Raw genomic sequence first — 19,790 nt, 5'->3', positions numbered from 1 at the left:
TTGTAAAAGCAGAATTTGAACACTGTTTCTGTGCTCCTACAATATTTTGTATAATACCATTACACCCTGAGCGTACAAGTACACAATAGCGATCGTTCACTGTTTCAACTGGCATGCTGTGGCACAGGGCCGGCCCGTAGCACTGGCGTTATAGATGTTCGCCTAGGCCTAGGGCGCGAGATCTGGGGAGGCGCTGCGCTGGTAGAAAAACATTTTTGACCGTTGGTGCTCATCCTAATTTTCGGCCTTGATGTAACAACATTCATAATTAAGTAAATGTAACACCCTTTTTTGACCCCGGTTACACTTTTCATTTGCCCTGTACGATGGGCGCTGTAAGTGATGAAAATGGGGCATGTTAGCTTATCTGGCGCCCGCAGCTCACAACCAAAGTGCGAGTGAGCTTGGGAGCGAATGAGGGAGAGAGGGAGGGTGCACCGGTACCGGCGCTGTTGTTATTAGAATCGTGCGCTAGCTGCTATAACGGATATTAGAAGAAGACGTTTCTACAATAATGTGGAGGGCTAGTCCTCTCCAGTTAGACTGAGAGGCTGATAACTACAGCTCAGTGAGGTTAAGGACTCTGAGTGTTTAGATAGTTAACTTTAGTCTAAGTTATCTCAGTGGGTCTCAAACGGTTTGGTCACAATTTATGTAAACAAATATTTCCAAGGCACTCCTTTATAATTATTGGGATAAAACAGGTTTGAAATTATTTCAATGTATAGGCCTACTATAGGACAGTAAACCAAAAATATTGTTTTAAACTGGAGAGATTAAACAAAATGCACGAATAAATAAATGTTAAAAGGTCAAATAAGATATGAATGAACAACACAAATAAAATAAGTTACATTTATTTGTTATTGGCTATGGTAGGTTATTGGTTATGTTCACATACTTATTTGATTAATAAAATATAAACCAATCTTTTTCATATGGGTGTTTAGAGTTGTACCTCCTAGATCTAGTAGTAATTCTGCTTAAAGTGCACCAGATTTAAGCATTTTACTTTAAAGGTCACATGTCATGGCCATTTCCACTGATCATAATTCCATTGTTGAGGTGTACTAAAATAGAAAAATACTGTGCAATTTTCCAAACTCACATTGGTTTCGCATACAGCATCTCTGTAAAGTATGTGTATTCAGCAGTATTCACTTTCTCCACTAAACGGCTCACTGCAGCTCCTCCCTCCCCTCCCCCCGCCCCTCCGTGATTTCCTTGTTTAGCGATACACAGCCAAACACAGCCAAACTCAACCTGATCACACACAAAGTCACAGCCGAAATAAAAACAATAACTGTGGCTTGATATTGACATGTGACCTTTTAAAATGTTAAAAAAATCTTCCCGGGGGGGCATACCTCCGGGCCCCCCTAGAGGATTTGCCCATTCTATTGTGTATTCCTTGGATACTCTATTGATCTTTATGTTTTCTATTGTACGATTCTCTGGCTGGGGCGCCAACTCAAATCTCGTCTAGGGCTGCAAATTGTCTAGAGCCGACCCTGCTGTGGCATTTAACCTCATCAACACGCCGCAAACAGACAGGCACACACACACACACACACACACACACACACACACCCCCACACACACACACACCAACACACAGGGTTGCCCGGCTGCGGTCGTTTACGCTGACTTGTGAGAAATCTTTCCATTTTCGATCTGTGTTCACATACTGAGAATTATAACAACATTAGCCAAGTAACAGTTTGCGCTTTAACCCCTGATAGATCTCGCGAGAATGTGTATAAATATATATACATTTTCATGAGAAAACAATGGGGTTGCTATGCCGTTGCTAGGCCAATAGCAACTCCAAGCTAATCCCTGGCATCGCCCCTGAATACAAATATTTCGTTTATCAATATTTTAATAGATGTAATAAAATGATTGTTACAATACAAATCTGAATAATATCATGTATTTTTAAAATAATTTCATTTTTGAGCAGTCGCATGTTGTGACGTGTGTGTGTGTGTGACGTGTGTTGTTAAGGACACAAGTTGCCTCGCTTTTTTTTGTATTCAAGTGATACAGCTATTGTATTAGCAGTAATGGGTATTCGGCGATTTTTAAAACGTCCAATTTCGTCTTGTAAAGCTTCAACAACAGAAGAGCCACCGACTGAGCCTAACCTTACCAACCAGCAGCCGTCAGAATGTGAAGTGGCAGACACACAAACAAGCAGCTCTGGATTAGCTAAACCAGTTAACGTTAGCCCCACAGCGGAGAGCTCTGGATTAGCAGGACTAGCTAACGTCATTAACCCCACAGCAGGGAGACCACCGGTGCCGGGGCCGTCAGTGGGTCATGATGATCTTGGGGAAAAACACAGCTGTCCCAAGCAGCCTACTTTATCCAAATTACCCTCAAAAATGATTGGTAAAACAAAACGATACTTTTCCACGTACTATTACAAGAACTATCACTGGCTGGAATATTCAGTACAAATTGATGCCGTCTTCTGTTTTTCATGCTGCCACTTCCAGACTGACAACGGTGTGGAGGATTCCTTTAGAAAGGGCCTGAGTGACTGGAAAAAACTAAGTAGCAAACTGGAGAAACATGCACACTCCCAGGCCCATCTGATCTGCATGGTTAAATGGGATAACTATAAAGTGACTGCATCTTCTGGATCTATTGCAGCTAAACTTTCCCGAAGCCACGAAGATTCTGTTGAGAAGAACAGATCTTATTTGTTCAAGCATTTTCGTGGGCATCGGGAGGGAAGCTAGTCAGAGTCGCGTGGGAATTTTCTTGAGGTTTGTGGCTTCTTCTCCAAGTATGATTCTGTTTTTAAAAACATGCAGTCCAACTATTTCAATGCGACTATCCCAGATTTCCAGAACCAAGTCATTGACATATGCGCAAACTTCGTTTGTGCAGAAATTGTAGATAAACTGGATTTATTTCTATAATTACAGATGAGGCCAGGTCTTGCAAAATGGAACAATTATCTGTGTGTTTAAGATATGCAGAGCAGCTTGAAATCAAGGAGCGTTTTTTGTGTTTTATTGATTGCTCAGCATCTCGCAACGCGGCTGGGATTGTGGAAGCAATAAACAAAGGACTTGAGATGTGTGGACTGAAACATATCCCAATTGTTGCCCAGAGTTACGATGGTGCCTCCGTCATGTCTGGTCACGTTTCTGGTGTGCAGCAGTGCATCAAAGAGACCAACCCATACGCAGTGTACGTGCACTGCTTGGCACACAAACTAAATCTGGTGCTTGTGGAGTGTTGTGCTGTCAACCGCAGCGTGAAAACATTCCTGAACGTCATTGACAAACCGTACTCTGTATTTGCAGAGCCCTCAAACCATCATCGATTCATTGAAATGCAGAAATCACTGAATCTGAAACACACTGAAATAATACAGCCAAGTGAGACAAGATGGGCGTACAAGTGGCGATCTGTGAATTCCGTTAAAACTCACTACTCTGCAATTACAGGGTGCCTGAGAGAAATGACTGACGAGGGAGACAAGTGGTCTGTGGAGGCCAGTGGCCTTTATGCCCACATGACCAGAATGTCTTTCATTACATGTGTTATTGTATTTGAAGACATACTGCGTGTGATTCATGTTACTCACAAGGCCCTACAGTCCTCCAGCTGCACACTCTCCGAAGCTGCAGCGCTTACCGACAACCTGAAGGCGCACTTCAAATCTCAGAGACAAGCAGATACGTGGAGCAATATGTGGGGATCAGTGAAACAGTTCTGCCGGGACAACAATGTGGCAGTACCTGTGGATGCAGATATTGAGTGTCAGACTCCGAGTCCCCTTGCACCCAAAAGAAAACGGGCTACAAAACCCCCGACCTCCCTCGACAGTTTCCTGGTTACAACTACTTTGGGCCAAAGAGAAACTGATGAAAGTGGCGCACAAAGGTCACAGAGTGATAGAGCTGGATTTCAGCAGCACCTATATCTCCCTGTGCTAGACACCCTCATCAACGAACTAGACAGACGATTCACGGGAGAGTCCATAGACCTGGCACGAGCATGTGCAGCACTGTTGAAATGTTACAAAAATGTAATTGAACCTCTCGTACAAAAATACGCACAGCCGCTCAAAATTCACCCTCTCCTTTTTGGAGCAGAGATGGACCTTGTTAAAGTCTCTGCTGTTCCACCTGTTGCACTTGAGCATCTTCGAAAGACTTTTAAAAAGGAGAGCTATCCAAATGTATACAAGATGCTCCAGTTGGCACTGACTCTGCCTATCGGATCTGCCACCTCAGAGAGACGTTTTTCTGCAATGAGGAGAATTCGGAACTGGCTGCGGTCAACGATGGGAGGAACAAGATTTTCCTCACTTGCTGTTCTTCACATTGAGGACGACATAACTGCATAGCTGTCACCTGAGGGGATAATGGATAAATAAGCGGAACGTATAAAAGGCGTCTACTTCTGCACTAAGTTAGGACACTGGCTAATAATATTGTAGCGTGTTCAAGTAACCAAGGGATATAGTAGTTATCAAATAAGTATCAGATGTGCGCAGTTATGATACGTTTTACAGTTATGTAATGTACTGTTGTTGGGGGGAGAGACCGCCTCTTCCACATGAGTTTGTGTGTACGGTGGGCATTAGGCGTGCATGATGAATTGTGTTCGTATGTGGAAAAGTCATACTCAGTGCGGTGAACGCTGGCTTTATTGCTATTGTATCCGTAGCACCCCACACAATAGTTGGGACTGTTTACTGACGTCAGTGAAAAAGGTTTGCCCCCCCAAGCGCAAATGTCAAACTCCGCCTATGAGTGTGTGTCAGGATTACATGTTTTCTAACCTATTAAACACTTGTTAAACAATTTTATCCAAAGTGACTTACATACTTTCATTACCCAGGGACACAACGATATGCAGGGGGATGGAACCAGTACCCCATCCCCCCTGTCTAAATCTCGAGAAGTTGTTTCGATCATAGAGTACAATTCTATATTGTTCAGTTCCAGATACCGGTGACTAATGGCACATTTCCACTGCAGCGGGGTAGCCCCGTTTAAGCGTCCCTAAGCGTCCTCGCTCAGGCCTCGGGCTGCCTCGCTGGCCGTCCGAGGCCGTGGCGCATTTCGATTACAGTTTAGGACCTGGGGTATCAACGCAGTGTAGGCGGGGCGATCGGCTTTTTTCTGGCCAATGAGATTTAGGAACGTCGTCACCTCTTCGGTCGACCATGGTGTGCTTTTCTTTGACGTTGCCATTTTTGTAGCTCCTCCGTTTACAAAAATGCTGTGTATAAAAATGCTGCAAGCTTGCTTCTAGATATATATGCGATGCTCGGGATGATCTCGCGCGCGATCTTGTGAGGATTCTCTCTGACCAATCAGCAGTTGAGAGTGTTGAGGTCACTAGTTCAGCCCTGGCCCTGGCTTGATAGAACCACGATTTTATGGGGCCGAAAAAGAGGGGAAAAGTACCCGCTAGCCGGTGCTACGCTTTATGGAAAGGCCACCAAAAACTGGCCTGGCCGCTTGAGAACGATTAATGACGCTTAAACGGGGCTACATGCTCCATTAATGGTTTGTGTCTTTGTAGATAAACTGTGATCTGACAATTGTAATGCACATGTGTAAATGATAAACTGAGGCATATAATTGTTGAAATTGGCTTTATTTTTCTTAAAAAATGTCAGGTTGTTCATAATGTTTAGTAAAAATAAACAGTTTATCAAATGTGAACATTTTTAGGACGTACTTTTTGCACTGAAACAAAGGAAACAATTAGGAGTTGTTATTATCAGGCGCGGAGGGAGGGCTGGGCTTCTGGGGCTGCAGCCACCGTTTTTTTTTTTTTAATTAGCCCCAGATCATTTTTGTATGGCATTGGGCTCTGCCAGTTTGCGTGATTCTTGTGCTGTAGTACTACTCTTCACCATGAGAGGCAGAAGCAGTATATGAACAGAAATGTACCCTAATAGAAGAAGAAGTGCTTGATTTATACCAGCATTAACCGCTCGACTTTCAGTTATTCAGTGAGCAGCAGCTGTCAGTTATGGACATAAGAACATTTGTTAAGAGTAGCACACCACAGAACACTGCGTCAGCATCAGGCAGTGAACCACAGACCAATGTTGTGTCAGGTTTGTAAATCACGCAGCTGTAACACTCTTTTCATAACAGTCTTTAATGATTATTGTGAGGTTATAGCATCTCACAAACTCAATGCTAACTGACCTTAGTTTGCATTGAGTATGTCTTAGTTTGAAAAGCTTTATACATATGCTCTGTCTCAAATTGCTTGCATCATTCTCACAGATGATATCTAAAAGATTCAGTAAAGTTATGCTTCATGTTTTTTATCAGACTAACATAAACCAATAAGTCAAATTTAAATAAAAGTTGTATAAAGATACATACCTATTCAAACTATTGTCACTAAAAAGAAAGATGGCTGCCTAGCTGGTGCGGAGGTGAAAAACACGCTGTAAAGAATTTAGTTATTTTGTAGGAATTTGGGAACTGAGAGTGTAACAAAAGGGAGGGTTGACTGCGCAAATACTTTTTTCTTACATAAGGTAAAGAAAAAGGAAAGGGAAATGTCAACACGTTTCAGCCAGAAAGAAAAACAGAAACAGGCCGGCACAATGAATCCGCCTGAGGCAAATATACCTGAGGAGGGAGGGGAAGGCCTCTCTGAAATATTAAAAGAAATCAGAGAATTCCGCATGGAAACTGCTGGGAATTTTGGAATATTGAAGGAGGAAATAAACGACTTGAGAGAAGGCTTTGGAGAGCTGAAAATAAGAGCGGATGCAGCAGAATTAAGAATCGCAGAAAATGAAGACCGTGAAATCGTTATGACAAAAGTAATCCTTCACAGTTTACGCATGCAAAAGCAACTGGAAAATAAATGTGAGGAACTTGAAGGCCGGGAACAACGGAACAACCTGAGGATTTATTCAGTGCCCGAAAAATATTAGGGAAATAGCATGATGGACTTTGTGGAAAACTTAATACGCGAGAAACTGGATGTTAGCGGCGAAATTCCCATTGAGAGAGCGCACCGGGCAACGGGGCATCTCACTGGGCACAGCGACCGTCCCCGGTCAATAATAGTCCGCTTCCAAAACTACAACGTGAGGCAAAGGGTGCTACAAGCCGCCTGGGCAAAGAAGGACATTAGGGTGAAAGATTGCAGGATTTTCTTTGATGAGGACTTCACCACCCAAGTGTTCAAGGAGCGCGCAAAATACAGACAAGTAAGGAAGCAGCTCCAGGAAAGAAACATCAAATCCCGCATTCTGTTCCCTGCTAAACTGAAATTATTCGAGAAAAATGGAAAAGTCAGGGTGTTTAACAACCCACAAGATGCGGCACAGGGTCTACTGGAGTATGGTGTCAACATGGAGAGTCCAGCAGGAGAACCGGACTTGGAGTCTACTCTTCAGGCTTCAGGATGGCAGACTCACCGCTCCAGGAACCGGAGAACCCCAGGATGTGAGCTGATGTCGGACGTAAAGACATTAATTGACTCGCTTGATCGGCATGAAAGAGCAAAGGAATGAACAGGTATGTGTGGAGGGAGACTCCTTGCAGACGTACATGGAAAACAATAACAACACAAATGACTGAGCCACTCGGAATCTTTTCCAGATTTGACAACACAGAGTATAACATGTACAATTTTGATTATGATGTAGATTCAGAGAATCATGTGTTTAATCATATAAGTGACTCGTGTAAATATTATACCGATGATCAATTTAATGACAATGTTGGACTTGAAAATACATTTTCTTTAATACATTTCAACTGCAGGAGTCTGTATGCAAACTTTAATAAGATTGCTGAATACCTACATACATTTAAAAGTAAATTCAAAGTAATTGCCATATCGGAGACTTGGTTAAATAAAGACGAAGTCACTGATTTCCAAATTGAGGGGTTACGTGCTACACCATATCAACAGAACCAATAAGAGAGGAGGGGGTGTGGCTCTTTATGTGGACAGCGTCCTAAAATGCACACTGGTTAATAAAATGTCAATTGTGACTGATGATTTAATGGAATCAATCAATCAATCAATGTTTATTTATATAGCCCAATATCACAAATGTTACATTTGTCTCAGTGGACTTCACAGTTTGTACAGAATATCAGTATGACAATACGACACCCTCTGTCCTTAGACCCTCACATCGTACAAGGAAAAACTTCCAGAGAAAACCCCACAGTTTAAAGGGAAAAATGGGAGAAACCTCAGGGAGAGCAACAGAGGAGGGATCCCTCTCCCAGGACGGACAGACGTGCAATAGATGCCGTGTGTAAATTGAAAAGATAATACATTTGCAACATAGGTAGTCCAAATGTTTTGAAATGCATGTGTGTATAATAAGAAGATGAATCCACGAGGATATCCATCCAGGACTTATGATCCAGGACCGCAGCCACGACTCAAGATCCAGGACTCGCAATCCATGACACAGGACCGCAGGATCATCCATGACTCCGGATCCCGGCGTATATAGACACCAAAAAGAAAGAAATTTGGGGAAGCTGGGTTAATCGGAACATGAGAGTACACAGGTATAGACAGAGAGAAGGAAGAAGTAAGATGTCCCCCGACAAACTAAGCCTATATCAGCAAAACTAGGGGCTGAATCTAATCAGCCCTAACTATAAGCTTTATCAAAAAGGAAAGTCTTAAGCGCACTCTTAAAAACGGATAGGGTGTCTGCCGTCCGAACACAAACTGGAAGCTGATTCCACAAAAGTGGAGCTTGATAAGAAAAGGCTCTGGCTCCCATTGTACTTTTAGAGACTCTAGGAACAACCAACAACCCTGCATTCTTGGAACGCAATGCCCTAGTAGGACAATAGGGTATAATGAGTTCTTTAAGGTAAGATGGCGCCTGCCCATTAAGGGCTTTGTAGGCGAGAAGAAGAATTTTAAATTCTATCCTGTGTTCTATAGGGAGCCAGTGTAAGGCAGCCAGAACAGGAGTAATGTGGTCCCTTTTCCTAACTCTGGTTAGTACACGAGCTGCAGCATTTTGAATCAGCTGAAGCGACTTGACTGACTTCTTGGTACACCCTGATAATAAGGAGTTACAATAATCCAGCCTTGAAGTAACAAATGCATGGACTAGTTTCTCTGCATCGTTTTGAGGCAAGATATGCCTGATTTTTGCAATGTTACGTAGATGGAAGTAGGCGGTCCTTGAAATTGATTTTATGTGGGCGTTAAAGGATAAATCCTGATCAAATATAACACCAAGATTCCTTACAGTCTCACTGGAGGCCAAATTAATGCCATCCATAGTTAATATATCTTTAGATAATTTGTTTCGTAGATTCTTCGGGCCAAGTACAATAACTTCAGTTTTGGTCGTGTTTAACATCAAAAAATGTAAGGTCATCCACGTTTTTAAGTCCTTGAGGCAGTCTTGAATTTTATTTAGATGATTAATTTCATCAGGCTTGATTGATAAATATAGTTGAGTATCATCCGCATAACAATGAAAGTTTACAGAATGATTCCTTATAATATTGCCTAACGGAAGCATATATAGGGTGAACAAAATAGGTCCAAGCACTGAGCCCTGTGGCACTCCATGGCTAACTTTGGTTTGCATGGAAGATTCATCGTTGACACGTACAAACTGAGAGCGTTCAGATAGATAAGACCTAAACCAGCCTAAAGCAGTTCCCTGTATGCCAACTAAGTGCTCTAGTCTTTGCAATAGGATATCATGGTCGATAGTATCAAATGCAGCACTAAGATCGAGTAAGACAAGAATAGAGACAAGTCCCTTGTCAGAGGCTATTAGAATGTCATTTGTGACTTTAACCAGAGCTGTCTCTGTGCTATGTTGTGTTCTAAAGCCAGACTGAAAATCTTCAAATAAATCATAGTTTCTTAAGTAATCACACAGCTGTTTTGCGACTGCTTTCTCAAGAATTTTTGAGAGGAACGGAAGATTAGAAATAGGTCTATAGTTGGCTAAAACCTCTGGATCGAGGTTGTGCTTTTTAAGAAGTGGTTTTATCACTGCTACTTTGAATGATTTTGGAACATAGCCTGATAATAAAGACATATTCATAATATTTAATAAAGAAGTGCTAATTAATGGAAAAACTTCTTTTAACAGCTTAGTTGGAATCGGGTCTAAGATACACGTTGATGGTTTAGAAGAGAGAATCATTGAATTTAATTGTTCAAGGTTTATGGCTGAAAAGCATTCTAGTTTACTATCTAGTGTAATATTATTAGAACTTACGTTTCCGGGAGCTGTTGATAACACTATACTGGTCAAAGGCAAGAGGTCATTGATTTTGTTTCTAAGAGTAACAATTTTATCGTTAAAAAAGCACATAAAATCATTACTACTGAGTGCTATGGGAATAGAAGGCTCAGTCGAGCTGTGGCTCTCTGTCAGCCTGGCTACAGTGCTGAAAAGAAATCTTGCATTATTCTTATTCTCATCTATTAATGAAGAGTAGTATGCTGCTCTCGCTTTACGCAGTGCTTTCTTATATTCATTGAGAGTAATATGCCAAATTAAACGAGATTCTTCAAGTTTAGTGGAACGCCATATCCTTTCAAGTTGTCTCGACTTTTGCTTTATTTTGCGGGTTTCGGCATTATGCCATGGAGCTAATCTATGTTGTTTTATTTTCTTCTTTTTCAAAGGAGCAACAGAGTCTAATTTTATTCGCAGCGCATCTGTAGCACTATCAACAACATGATCAATTTGGGGTGGTGTACATTTTGTATAAGTTTCCTCCCCTACATGCAGACATGCTATCGAGTTAAGTATTGGTGGAATCTCTTCCTTAAATTTGGCTATAGCACTAACAGATAGGTTTCTGCTGCAGGAGCTTTTGACTAATGCTTTGTAGTCTAGTAACAGTACTTCAAAAGTTACTAAGAAATGGTCGGATAAAGCAGGATTATGCGGTTCGACTAATAGTTGCTCAATTTCAATACCATAAGTCAGAACAAGGTCAAGAGTGTGATTATAGCAGTGGGTTGGTTTATTTACACTCTGACAGAAACCAACAGAATCTAATATAGAGTTAAATGCAACAGTAAGGCTATTTTTATCATCGTCAACATGAATATTAAAGTCACCTACGATAATTACTTTATCTGTTTTAAGTACCAAAGCTGATAAAAACTCAGAGAATTCTGATAAGAATTCTGAATAAGGACCTGGTGCACGGTACACTGTAACAAATAAGATTGGCTGCAAAGTTTTCCAGGTCGGATGCGTAAGGCTGAAAATGAGGCTTTCAAAGGAGGTATAATTTAATTTTTGTTTAGTATTGATAAGTAAACTTGAGTCAAAGATTGCTGCAACTCCACCTCCTCGGCCCGTGCCTCGGGCAATATGAGTATTGATATGGCTGGGTGGAGTGGCCTCATTTATGCTGACATATTCTTCATGTCTCAACCAAGTTTCAGTGAGACAGCATATATCAATATTATAATCTGATATTAAATCATTTACCAGTATTGCTTTAGATGCTAGAGATCTTATGTTTAAGAGACCACATTTAATCTTCCTGTTTTGTTGCACTATAGTAGTTGTTACATTTACTTTTATTAGGTTATTATGTATGACACCTCTATTAGGTTTTACCTTAAATTGTCCTTGGGCAGACACACACACCGTTAATATTGGGTATTTTATTGGGGTCGGGATTCCTATGGATGACTGCCTAGGAGAGAGCGCAGAGAAGCGTGTAAGACTGCGACTCTGCCTCCTGGTCTCAACTCCAGTTTGTCATGGATTAAGTCCACAGAGCATAACTATAGAAATTGAAATGGAAAGGAAGAGAAATGTTGTTGTGACTTGTGCATATAGAGCACCAGGATCAAATGTAGAGCTTTTTAAAGATAGTTTAGGAGTATTAATGGATGGCCTAAATGAAAATAAAACATGTATTATTTGTGGGGATTTTAACATCGACTTTCTAAATGTATCTAAACACAAAACAACTTCTTATTTCCTGGATGCATTGTGCAGCAGGGGGCTTTATCCCCTAATAACTAAGCCCAGTAGAATAACATCAACTTGTGCAACATTGATCGACAATATCTTTACAAATGTCATGGAAAACAGTGCTAAGAGTGGGCTAATAATAAATGACATAAGCGACCATTTACCTGTATTTGTAGCATATGATTGGCAATTAAAGAAAAAGAAGGAAGAGACTCGCAGTATATATGTCAGGGTAAGGACTGCTGAAGCAAAAGACACATTTAGGAGTGACCTCTTAAAGGAAGAGTGGAGAGGGGTTTATGTAGAAGATGTAAATGCTGCATATGAGTCCTTCCTAAAGATCTACATATCACTGTATGACAAACATTGTCCCACTGTACTCCGTACATATAAAGGTACTTATCATCAAAAGCCTTGGATAACCAAGGGCTTACAAAATGCTTGCAAGAAGAAAAATAACCTTTATAAAGACTTCATAAAATTTAGGACAAAGGCAATTGAAAAGCAATACAAGGCATATCAAAATAAGTTGACAGTTATAATGAGACAAGCAAAAAGAGAATATTATAATAATATGTTAAAATAAAAAATAAAATATATCAAGGGCACATGGAAAATCTTAAATAATGTTATTAGAAATAAATCTGTATCCACTGGCCTGCCCAGTCACTTCATTGATGACAAAAATAAGGTTGTGAAAAACATGAATGAAGTGGTACATGAATTTAACTCTTTTTTTGTAAATGTCGGACCTAATCTTGCAAAGACTTCCAAAACAACACAATGGGCAAAAAGAGGATGGCGGAATTGGGGTAAGTAAAGTGTTGCAGTCAATGTTTCTGGGAGAGATACACAAAATTGAAATTAGATCCATTGTAGACAAATGCAAAAATTAGACTTCGACAGATAGTGATGGGATCGACATGACAATAGTGAAAACGACTATTGACTGTATAATTAAACCGATAAGCTACATCTTTAATTTCAGACAGGTATCTTTCCAGTTAGTATGAAAATAGCTAAAGTTATCCCACTTTTTAAAACGGGACAAAAGCCAATTTACCAACTACAGACCAGTGTCCTTGCTTTCACAATTTTCAAAGGTCCTTGAGAAATTGTTTGTCCAAAAATGTGATAATTTTATTGAAAAAAATGAGTTGAGTGAGAGTCAGTATGGATTTAGGAAAAATCGATCTACAGCTTTAGCTTTAATGAAAATAACAGAAGAAATTACAACAGCTATAGAAAGAAAGAAATACACAATAGGTACATTTATTGACTTAAAAAAGGCATTTGACACCATAGACCATTACCTATTAATTTCGAAATTACATACATATGGTGTGAGAGGAATAGTTCTAGATTGGTTAAAAAGTTATTTAGATAACAGACAACAATATGTGGAATTTGCTGGTAGTACATCAGAGTGTATGAACGTAGAATGTGGTGTCCCGCAGGGCTCGGTTTTACGGACTAAACTTTTTATTTTGTACATCAATGACATATGTGAAATGTCAACATTATTGCAATTTGTGTTGTTTGCAGACGACACAAATTTATTTTGTTCAGGAGATGATTTTACCCTTTTTATTAAAGTGTATTGGACATGAAATGGTCAAACTTAAAAGATGGTTTGATGAAAATAAGTTAACCCTAAATTTGAATAAAACGAAGTTTATGATTTTTGCTAATAGAAAAAAAGATGAAAACATTTCACTGTCGATTGATGGAGTTTTCATTGAAAGGGTTTCTGAATTTCGATTCTTAGGTGTGACGCTGGATGAAAACCTGACATGGAAATCACACATAGTACATGTTAAAACGAAAGTATCTAGGAATATTTCTGTTCTAAACAAGGCAAAGTATTTGCTAGATTACAAGGCATTGAGGATGTTGTACTGTTCACTTATTTTGCCATTTTTCATTTATTGTATAGAAGTGTGGGGCAACACGTATATGAGCAACATAAAGCCATTGTCAACATTACAGAAAAGGGCAGTACGAATAATTCATAAAGCTGACTCAAGAGAACACACCAACAGACTGTTTTTTAAGTCAGGACTCTTGAAACTCAAAGACATAGCTGAGCTGCGGACATTATCAGTAATGCACAGGGCAAAAAGCAGAATGTTACCAGCATATTTACAACAGTCTTTTGTTTTTGGATCAGACAAGGAAGACCACAGAAGGAAATTCAATTTTAAGCATCCATGCGCAAGGAATACTCTTAAACAAATGTGTATTTCGGTGGTTGGTGTACAATTGTGGAATTCTCAACAAAAGAATCTAAAGAATTGTATATGTATTTTTCAGTTAAAGAAGTTGTATAAATTAAGAAAGATGGAACTATATGAAGCAGAATGTGAATAAGTCTATGTACTCTGGTCCTTCATGTTTTTGATGTCTTTGATGTGATGACTCTGTATTTGCGGATCCCATTGCCATTGTTGTTATTAGGGCCCGAGCACGGATGTGCTAGGACCCGACGGCGTCCTAGCACGAAGTGCGAGGAAACCTATTTTTATTGGTGGAATTATTATTATTATTATTATTTTTAGTCGCCATCTTTCCTGTTTTTGAGGCCTTTAGGATGCTGACAAAGTTGTATAAATTTGCACGGACGCCAGGACCCGTAAAAATTGCAACGTTCTGGAGTCAAAGGGTTCAAATTATTCAACCTGCTCGCTAGCGCCACCTATGAAAATCCCATTTCGGAATACATTTACATAGTCGCACCGTAACTCCGAATGACCTGAAATTTCGCACACATATCCGGGTGGACCTGTTCTACAAATAATCCTCTTGGAACCCTAAGCTCCGCCTACATTTTTGTTCTTCTAAATTAGCATAATGTTTAAAAAAGTTAAATATTCACTTAAATTTTGATTTTCAGTTTTTCAACACCAAACTTTATATTCAACATCGGTGGAGGGTTAGACAAATTACCGTAGAAAATGAGCATGTTAGGACAATAAATATTGCCGCCGTCAATCAAAACGTACTCGCAAAAAGGCGGGGCTTAGAAAGAAATGCTCATAACTCATTAACAATGTATCCAAACAACACAGATTTCGGTAGATAGGTTGAAACTGTCTTGGGGAATAGGCACAACAAAGCATTTTTATTTTGGACTATAGGGGGCGCCAAAAACACCACCATTTTATAACTCAAGAGCGGATCGACTAAATATATATATATTTTTTTAGACATACTCTCAGGGTGACTACGAACTCAGATTTGAAGTGTCGCAAAAAAATCAGAATGTGGGCGTGGCCTATACATTTTTTTTAAATTGCGATAGCATAAAAGGAGCTTCGGACGCAAAACTTGGGACACACGTCAAAGCCTACGACCTTTTCGAGAATGTAAAAAAAAAACGTAATTTTTCCAAAAAGCTGCTCACTAGCGCCCCCTATTGTGTGGTAGTCACATATAGTTTCTTAGAACTTCACGAATTTTGGCACAGACATTCCCCATGGAATTGCGGACATATTTGTATATAGATTCCATTAGCCCCGCCCCCCAAAAAGTCGGCCATTTTGAAATATGTGCGTTTTTCAGCCATTTTAAGCACATTCTTGCAAACTGCTCCTAGGGGAATGATCGGAAAAATTCCAGTCCAGGACAAGTTCAGCCCCTATTCAATATAATGCCAAATTGAGAAGAACATTTTTGATAGCTTAATCGTGGAGGTCGTAAGCTAACAGCGAATACACAATTTTTGACGATTTACATGGCGCAAATTGCTCCAAACTGCTCGCATATAGTTTTTCCGATATTCATGAAACGCAGTATATACATTACTATTATGATTGCACACATATTTAGAATTGCCTTCCATTAGCCCCGCCCCCCAGGAAGTCGGCCATTTAGAAAAATGTGCGTTTTTCAGCAATTTTAAGCACATTCTTGCCAACTCCTCCTAGGGGAATGATCGAAAGAATTCCAATCCAGGACAAGTTCAGCCCCTATCCAATATGATACTTAATTGTGGAGCACATCTTTGAAAAATCACTCGTGGAGGCCGTAAGCTAACAGCGAATACACAATTTTTGACGATTTACATGGCGCAAATTGCTCCAAACTGCTCGCATATAGTTTTTCCGATATTCACGAAACGCTTTATACACATTGCTATTATGATTGCACACATATTTCAAATTGCTTTTCATTAGCCCCGCCCCCCAGAAAGCTGGTCATTTGGAAAAATGGGCGTTTTTCATGCATTTTAAGCACATTTGTGCTAATTCGTCATAGGGAAATGATCTGAATAATTCCAATCTAGGGCAACTTACACACACACACACACACACACACACACACACACACACACACACACACACACACACACACACACACACACACACACACACACACACACACACACAACCACACAAACAGCTCCTAAAGCATAACTAAATATCAGGCTACAGCCCTTATATATTTTATAATGTGAAGCACTATATGGTTTCATGACAAATATCTACTGTTTATTTGTAGATATCTCCTAAAGCCTACAAATAAAGTGTGAAATGTAGGCCTGTTACATATATTATTGAGCGATATATATTATACACACTGTTCTGCTTTCTGCACTGACCTCAGCAGCTGTTCTCACTGTAAACATCGCCTCACAATGAAAGCATAACCTAACATCCAGGGGAGATGTGATTAGTGAGTAAACAAACAAACGGTAAAGGGCAGAAAGTCTGATGCACATTTGATCATCTTGAATAACTTATAATCACAACGGGAATAGTTTGCAGAGCTGTGCTTCGTTGACATCCAGCCATGCGTCACGCCTCTTTTAAACATCACTGTCGTCTCCGGAGAATACTTCAGTGTACCCTCGGTTATAGCTCCTCCAGAAACACTCCTCTCTCCTCTAAATCAGTGTATATTCGGTCACGGCTCCTCCAGACAGCCTCCTCGATAATCGATCCTCGACGAGCCTTCAGAGAAATTATTTTTCCTTCCAGACCGCGCGCCGACATCCGTTTCCGGGTTGCTGCCGGAGGACCTGGGAGTCTGGGACGCGAAATTAGAGAAATGACAAACGGTTCATTTCCGAGGACTCGCGCGCGTCTGCTTGACGCCGGGACGACCGGCCGCCCTCCCCGACAGGCGCATGGACGCAAGGGCCCGCTCATCACTGCGCGCACAAGTGCGACCGCAGTTTTAATTGTTATTGTTATTATTATCATCATGCGTCACTTTCCACCTTCTTCTCCAGTAGGACTCAGATGAGGGTGTTGCACTTCCTTTTCTTTTTCTTTTCTTTTCCTTATACATGTGATGTTTTGGTGTTGTTTTGTTTCTTTCCGTTAACCGTTAAGTGGGAAATAAGTATTTGTTTTTGTGTTTCTCTTAGTATCCTAAGATACTGCTATGTTTGGCTATGAAAAAGAAAAAAACAATTATTATTATGAAGGGCAAACCATCTATTTGTATTTATTTGTTTTTTTAGAAAGGGGCAGGTCACATAAGATTTTATTCTTCTCCCTGCTCCTTTTCGCTCAATGGTGTTTTGGTAGTCAACTTTTGTGGCAATTATTGTATATTTGGTTTTGCGTACCATGAGCGAGACAAATAAAAATGAATGAAATGAAATACCTCGTTGGAGTAATTTATTGAATCTCTCATCAATAAGGTAATATTTTGGGATAAAAGGTTTTTGTCACAGTATTGCCAGGGAGTTGTGTTGAAGCTGATCTGGCACATTCAGTAAAGTGCCTGTGAAATGATGTCATAAAAGCTATACAATCGGGCTGGGCAATGGATCAATATTATATTTTATTGTGATATTAGACTATCACCTTAGGTTTTAGATGTCCCAATGTTGTGACATGGTATCAGTGTTTTAAAGGCTGCACTACAATTGAGTGATCTCATTTTCTTCCTATTTCTTTTCCTAATATAATAATAATATTGTACAGTCCTATTCTAAATCTACTAAAAGAAACGTAATGAAATTGGAAAACTTGAACAAAAATATTACAGTGATTTAAAGTGATAAATCAATTCAAGAACTTTGTGATTGCGTACCACAAGTACTAAATTCTGATCAGAATGAGCACATACAGATGTTGCGATTCATTTCAGACAGTTTGAAACGCGAGGGCCGTGATTGGTACGTGATCTGCCCTCGCTCAATGGAAAACCTCCAGCTTGACTTGAGACCGCCCCCGTGATAGATAAATGTAATTATAATGAAGCCAGCTGCAATGGATCATTGATCCACCAGGGGGTGCAGTGGGGTTCCACACTCGAGCTCATGTGAAATAAAGTGAGATACAGTATGCTGGATGTACAGCGGAACTTTGTTAAGATCCATATGTCACGGATATCATACTCTGTGCTAAATAAGAGACATGTAATCATTTACAAAACATCACCATGTTGTTATTTAACAAAATAATTTGGTTATTCGAAAAAAACGAACGGGAGGAAATGCAGCCCGGCTCTCGATTTTTAATCCTAATTTAATCATCATCTTCACCACAATCATTTATGTTTATGTTCGCCGAATTGACATGAAATCACTGACACATATGAATATACTGTATTCAACTTCATTCAAACGTTATTAACGTGCCTAAACTCAGTAATTCACCAAAAATATGTATATTTTAATGGAGTTTCGTCGGTCGATCAGGATCCCAAAGTGTAGCGGAGGGATCCTCATCTGGATGAAGGGTGTTATTTTCCCCATAAAGAACAAGTCACTGCAAATTATCCCGCTTATTACATGGCCACATTCTCAACAAAGTAACGACATGACTCCCAATATTAATTGAAATGCTTTTATGGATTTAGAAAATGTTTTTATTGATTTAAAAAATAGTTTTATGTATTGATTTAAATTGACATGCATCCGCTAAGAAAAATAGTCCGTTTTTACAGTTTTTTAAACAGTCTGAATGAAACGGCAGCTCTCAGCTTTGTATTTACACAACTAATGGCCCATCAACCACAGCTCTCTCCCCCCCTCCCCCCCTGATCTTTCTTCTCCAGCAGCTAAATTAACAGTAGGTTACTCTGAGTGACCATAGACTGTATGTGACAAGCTTACAGTTAGTGACGTAACAACACCATAAAAGCTGCTGGGTTGAAAGCAATACGGGAGGTAAAAATAACTACAATAATTGTGACTTATTTATTGTGGCTTTTATGTTTTTAGGTATAACATTTTATGTAATTCAGGCTTATAGTTCACCCTTCTCTAAAAGCCTTCAACAATGACAATATTCATTGTAATTTAATAAATCCTTCCAACACACATTGTAAAAAATAGCCTACTGTAAGTTAAGAAATCATTTCAATATGTACATATTCTGATGTAACAACAATAACATTATAAATAGTAACATAGCTGAACATGGTATTGCACATTTAGCTTTGAGTGTTACTGACCTGAGATGTTTTTATTACATGAATTAAGGTGACTGAGGCTTTTTAACATACAGGGATGCAAACTCATCAGGTATGAAAAAGGTGACAAGGATCCGAGCCCCCGGCTCCCCCACCCCACGGAATGACAGAGGATTTTAGCAGTCAGAACAACTAAAGCAGCAGTGTTAATAATAACAGAAACGCCAAAGAGTCACATCTAATAGAAATATATAAAAGCATTTATTTTAAATTGTGTAGCAGTCAGTTTATAATTTTGGCAGCACTGTTGAGCATTTTGAAAATTTATTTTCATGCCTCTGTGCAAGGCTTAAGTCTTTTTATCTTTATAGCCACATGGTGTAAAGTAACTAAGTTCATAAACTCAACAAGTACTATACTTGGGCACAATTTTGAGATACTTGTACTTTAT

At 39.7% G+C, this 19,790-nt stretch overlaps 2 long non-coding RNA genes across 2 annotated transcripts in view; one reads left to right on the top strand and one right to left on the bottom strand.

The window, feature by feature from the left end:
• LOC307021477 overlaps nt 1-19,790 on the top strand; it is a 654,272-nt gene that overhangs the window by 75,609 nt on the left and 558,873 nt on the right. The window lies entirely within an intron of this gene.
• The window catches only part of LOC307021478, a 421,766-nt gene continuing 410,841 nt past the window's right edge, over nt 8,866-19,790 (bottom strand). The window contains exon 2 of the long non-coding RNA XR_013803166.1: nt 8,866-11,528. This is a non-coding gene — a long non-coding RNA (uncharacterized lncRNA). The remainder of the gene's footprint in view (nt 11,529-19,790) is intronic.

Source organism: Notothenia rossii (genome assembly GCF_949606895.1).
Source record: "Notothenia rossii genome assembly, chromosome: 10".
NCBI classification, from domain to species: domain Eukaryota; kingdom Metazoa; phylum Chordata; class Actinopteri; order Perciformes; family Nototheniidae; genus Notothenia; species Notothenia rossii.
This window is presented reverse-complemented; position numbering and strand designations above follow the sequence as displayed.